Below are 6033 nucleotides of genomic sequence, written 5' to 3'. Positions count from 1 at the left end.
GAAAACTTCAAGGTCAATATGCTTGAACGTCACTTTCTTCTTGCTGACCGGAAACTGCGTATCACCGGGGCAGCCTCATCCTGTTCCGCGGGGTCAGACGAACAACCAAAATCCTCGGAAGCTCGTCTTTTCAAAGAAGGATTTTTAGACGATTCAGTCCTTGGGACACAACCTTTGGTATTCTTCCCTTTGAGAGGAAGTACTGGAGGCGGAGGTAGAGGGTGCTGCACAGGCACTACTGAACGCAGCGGAGGAACATCAAAAGCAACCGCACGAGGAGGTGTCTGCGCACACCTAACATCATCACGAGGACGAGAAACCGCACGCTCGGCAGCGTTTCGAGACCCGGAAGGATTTTTTGAAGGACCATCTTTCCTAGGAGGAGAGGCCTTCGCCCCTGAAGAAGAAACTCTGATACCACGGGGATCCATTTGAGCCTCTCTGCGCGGAGGAGGTCTCGGTAGACTAGAACCCGCAGTTTGATGAGGAAGACGCGGACGGTCAGACATGGCTGCGAAGAGATACGACATAAACAAGTTAGAAACAAACACAAGGTCATTACCAAAGATAAAAAAACCACAAAATTGGAAGTCCATCTCAACATAGCACAGAAACCCTAAAAACCCCAAACTCAAAAATCCAATCAATACACGTAAAACAATGGCCTCCTTAATTTCCGACGAAGAACAGGGGCAAACTAGCATAGAAGCATTATAAAAGGGTTCTTCATCACAAACAAGGACGACAGCAGCAAAAATGGGAGGCTACAATACGATCAACAGCAGCAAATTTACAACTAACACAACTTAAAACAAAAGGAACAAAGAAAAGAAACCTTACCACCACAAACAGCAGCAGGAAGAGGACAACAAACCAGTAACAATGAAGAAGGGAGCGTGATTAATGCTAAGACAGAGGATTTAATGGTCGAAGAACAAAGAATGAAGACTGACAGATAAAGAAACAAACTAGAAACAATGAAGGGAGCGTGATAAATGCTAAGACAGAGAATTGAATGGTTGAAGAACAAAGAAAGACATAGAATTTAATGGCTGAAGAACAAAGAATGACAGAGAATGAAATTAATTTTCGAAGGAGAATGAAATTAATTTTTCTCTCCTCCTTAATATACTCGAAAGAAAGAGAAGGAAGTTAAGGGAGGAATGGGAAACGTGCCCATTAAATGAGCAGTTAATGCACGAATACGAAACATGCCCAAGTCTCTAGGAGAAGTTATTAGGAGAGAGGAAGAATATGTAACGACTGTTTTCTTCAATGCTCCCACTAAACACTCAAGCCTGAAGAAAATGGGAAAATTGTGTGCACATATTTCATCATCAAACACGTGTATATAGGAATATACGTGGAGAGCATGCAGACAAAGTCATCAAAGCTTGATGACATGTGTCCACAGCTAAGATGCTCATCCCGCCGACGTTGGATCTTTGCCCAAACAAATCTAAGGGCAGAAGTTAAAAAGACGTACCGGTAACACGATGTACTGTGGAGCACCAGATAACTCCCGAAGAGTTACTTTATCTCATCCCCAAAAGAAGCCAAGATCAACGGTGGAGAGAAAAGGAACTTACATGGATGTGACAGGGGCAGAAAACACTTGCCTGACACGAGCAGGCACCTCAACTACCCGCATTAAACACTCTGAGCAACATACGTGTCGATCAACCCGTGGAACGAACGAAGACGACTCTGCGTGATCAAGTAATGAACGAAGACCTCCGCGTGATGGACACAGAACACAAGAAGATAAGGTTCCAACGGTCCTCAGAGGTGGGTCCCACACTCTAACCCTATAAATACCTCCTCTCCACCAAGAATAAGGGGATCGAAAAAATCAGGAGGAAAAGAAGAGAGAGATTGTGAGTGTAAGTTAGTCCTTTACAATATACAGACCTATGTAAACCCCAAAGTCTCTCGACTATCTTTGTAACCATCAAGTAATAGTGAAACAACAACCCCGTGGATGTAGGCCTTAGTGCTGAACCACGTAAATCCCAGTCTTATTTACATTCCAACACTTTATATTTGCTTAACGCTCCATGAGTTTTACTTTTATGCTTCATTTTTTTTATCTTCCCCTGCGTAAACGCCACTCGCAGTGCTCTTAGATGAGGCTATGATAAACCCGAAGGTTTTGAGCCAAGGAATCAATGCCATTGTATTATCAGCACGAGTTGGTACCTAGAGTATGAATATTGTTTGTGAACATATAGATGCCTTCGTGATTTACGTGTTCCCAAATACATAAAATAAGAAGAACAAAACAGAAAAACGAAATACTGTCTTCCTATGTCGTGCCTTCCCTTTATCCCAAACTAGATGAGGCAATCTTGATTAGTTTCCTCAAACATTTCAAACATTCCATCGCCAACAAAGTTTTGTCATTATGAATTTAGTTCTCTAATATCTTACACTCTTTATTTTTCTCAAAAATAATCGAATATCATATGCTTTTGCTAGAAATTGCTTCCAAGAGTAGGGAATGCTAACTCTCTCATATTGATAAGACACCTACACACGAAAATCCTTTGGAAAATGGAACAATACAATTTTATGGAAATGATGTTTTTAGGACTCATGTCATGCTTGGGAGGTATTAAAGGGAGTACGGTGTACCTAATCAATTAGAGACTTAACTATTAATTTCAGGCTAGCCAGATGAAATTACTACAATATGTTAACTTGTATTGAAATTACAATATAAGCACCAAAGCAAGGCGATCGAGTGGCTGGTTAAAATTACCTATCCATAAACACGCATGACCCAACTCTCTGAGACACTTCAAAGTGTAAGATTTCACCACTTTCCACAGTTAATTTAAGTGATGACAAGATCACAAGATTGGGAAAGGGTGAGTGCACGGTGCACCGTATCAAGATCTTACCTAAAGCAGCGACCCACCAATTACACCAAAGAACTGAGTTAAACAAAAAAACTTACTAAAACTGAGTTGCCTTTAGAACGCTGTTGTTACTGGTTGGGTATAGTAATTAGTAAGTAACTTACCAAAAAATTAGGTTTTGTTTAAACAATTTCCCAAAAAGATGGAATAGCTCAGCTGGTTAGAGCGTGTGGCTGTTAACCACAAGGTCACAGGTTCAATCCCTGTTTCTAGCGTTTTCTTTTTCATCATAAAAACGCGTTCACTACTGTTAATCACCAACTTTTTTTAGTTTTTCCGTTGACGTAGACAAATTTTTTTTATATGTCCTTCAAAAGAAAAATCTACTGTACCAAACATGTATAACAAGATGTCCTTCAAAAGCATGCATGTACTGTCAAGGATATACAGGTATATCTCTGATCCTGAAATCTGAAATCTCTCAAAGACTGATTCCAGAGGTTGAATGACTGTAACTATCTTTTTAAATTTTGAAAACTTGTATCTCTTGCAAAACTGTAACTATCTTCTACATGGATATCAATACATCTCCTTTCCATAAGTTATGGAAGAGTTATTTGTGATCCTAAATTATAAGTTGGTATCCGCCAGCGATCCTGTAAACCACGCCTATTCTCTTCCAAATCAATGACAGCCACACTTCAACAACTCCATATCAACTCATTTACGGTTAGCAGGTTTACGTATTGATAATCACTCACCTAATTTAGTGGCAATTACAGCGAAGCAAATGCCAAAATCTTAACAACTAGGCTCACATTGTCTTTTTCATGTTATCCAGCTCTGGTCGTTAGATTTATGAATGTAGGGAATTTTGTTAACCCAATCCGGTACCAGTCCATAGACTCCATACTGATAAAACCACCGATTGTACAGCATCTAGAGGAAAAAAAAAGTTTATCCTTCCCAGGTAATATAACTTTCCTGTACGTAGGGAATAATTGATATTTACTAGCCAATACAATTCAAAATTATGAATAAAAGTACAAACATATGTGGGTATTGGGACGCAGTTACCATGCCATGCACCCTTGTTTGGTTCCGCCTGTAATGGCGGGTAACAATGAAAAGAGAGTTGTACACTTGTACTGTGTTTGGAGGATTGGATTTAAACTACTCAAAATTTCAGTTTATTAAATCTAGATTCTAAAGCAAGTAGTCATAATATTACCAAAGTGGAGCCCGAAGAAACAAATATGAAAGTAAAATTCCAACAAACTCCAATCCCCGGGAACTTGAAAGTGTTTAACTGACCATCTCAAGAGTAAGAAGTTTTATGAAGAGTAATTAATCAGTAAACTTGAGTGACTGCATCCAGCGATTGCATTTCAGTAAGGAACTAATAATTAATCATTATATACTGAGCTGACGAACGACAAAGATAGTCTCTTGTGTAATACACACAAAATCAAAATAAATTACTAAATGTGCATAACAAGGATTCTTACCTGCATTAAGTGAAACTAATTAACTATCCACATTGCCCTGCAGTTCATTCCGCATCCGAAGAATCCCATAATAACAGTGCATGTATACTTTCGGTATTAACCTTTAGATCTCTCCACCTTTTCATACTTTTTGTCAAACACAATTAAACCAACTTTTGTATCCATCAAAATATCACCATAGTCAAGATGCAAACTTGGTCGCGTGAAACAACAGTAGATTAGAGTACTGAATAGTTTAGTCCAAGAGTCATTAACTCCATACTCCTGCATTACCCATATATCAGTGCGGGATTTACTAACATCGATAGCCAAACAAAGGCGACCTCCTAATACTCCCACACTTGTATCAAGGTTGTCGTACAGGGCACGGGCACCTTATTGTTCTCTCTCAATCTTCTTTAGTGGAAACTCTAGTTCTGGAAATGGAAAATCCGCAAGTTTGTGATTGCTAATATCAAAGTAGACAATAACTCTGTTGAGGGTTATTCTAAAACCTGTCCAGTGAAGAGCTCCATTAAAAACAAAACCGGAACCTCTTTCTCCTAAAGGAAACACGTAAGAGTTTTATCGTTGAACACTTCTCCATGAATTTGATCTGAATGTATAGACATCAACTGAATTAAATCCACGTATCTTACTATCTCTTACCTTTACCACCTTGTAATCGTGAATGTTACTATCATAACCAAATCCAATCTGATCTGTCTTATGGTTTAATAATCTTGCTGGAGGTATCGCTTTATATTCTCCCGTTGATGGGTTCCATACACAAATTGTGTTTTCAATGTCACCCCAAAACCTACTGTAACAGATACTTAAACAAACGAAGCCACTACATGAACCTATAATTTCCGTACAACTATTGCCAATGAGTGGAGATGCCAATAAAGTTATAACCCGCAGGATTTTAGATTGCCCAGATAATATGGGACTAATAATCTCAACACGCCCCGTCACATGTAGCCTCGTTGGGTCTAACACGTGGACAATAAATCGGGTGACGCGAAGTAAAGGTGCGGTCAAACGACTCGACACAAATAACCTGCTCTGATACCATATTAGAATACAGGCATCCAACTCAAAACCCATTGGCAATGAGTGGAGAGGCCCGTAAAGTGATAAACCGCAGGATCTTAAATTGCCCAGATAATGTGGGACTAATAATCTCAACATGTACTAAAGGAAAAACCCTCTGAATAGCTTCAGAATATACAACTTTGGGCGATTTTCCGGATGCCACTGAAGAATTGATCGGACCATCATCCACCGAGTAAATCATAGATCTCCATGATTCCTTTTTGCCTACTACGAATCTAAGGTTAATAGCATGATTAAGGTGCATCCTAATAAATTTGAGGTTAGAAAGCTGAGAACACCATAATTTACAAAGGCACCTAGAAAGTCCAATGGATTTTAAAGGTAATTTGAAAAAGATATCTACCTGAATCTCTCCTGGTAGGCTCGACATAGAAGACATCGTTAAAGTTGCTATGAAGATCTTCTTCCGGTACAAGTATTTTGTTTATTTTTCGGTGAGTTTTATACGAGGATGGGGGACTTACAGGCCTAAATGAGGAGAAAAGGGAATCATGATCCTACAACATATGGGTTATGGCCTTACAGGCCTAGGTCTAGGAGACTGGCTTCCGCCTTCCATTTAGGTA

General features: G+C 39.4%; 1 non-coding gene across 1 annotated transcript; it reads left to right on the top strand.

The window, feature by feature from the left end:
* Nucleotides 1–3062: 3062 nt before the first annotated feature.
* On the top strand, nucleotides 3063–3136 carry TRNAN-GUU. Its single transcript has one exon. It is a non-coding gene; the product is annotated as a tRNA-Asn (tRNA).
* The last annotated feature ends 2897 nt before the right edge of the window (nucleotides 3137–6033 follow it).

Source organism: Papaver somniferum, chromosome 8 (genome assembly GCF_003573695.1).
Source record: "Papaver somniferum cultivar HN1 chromosome 8, ASM357369v1, whole genome shotgun sequence".
Lineage (NCBI taxonomy): Eukaryota > Viridiplantae > Streptophyta > Magnoliopsida > Ranunculales > Papaveraceae > Papaver > Papaver somniferum.
This window is presented reverse-complemented; position numbering and strand designations above follow the sequence as displayed.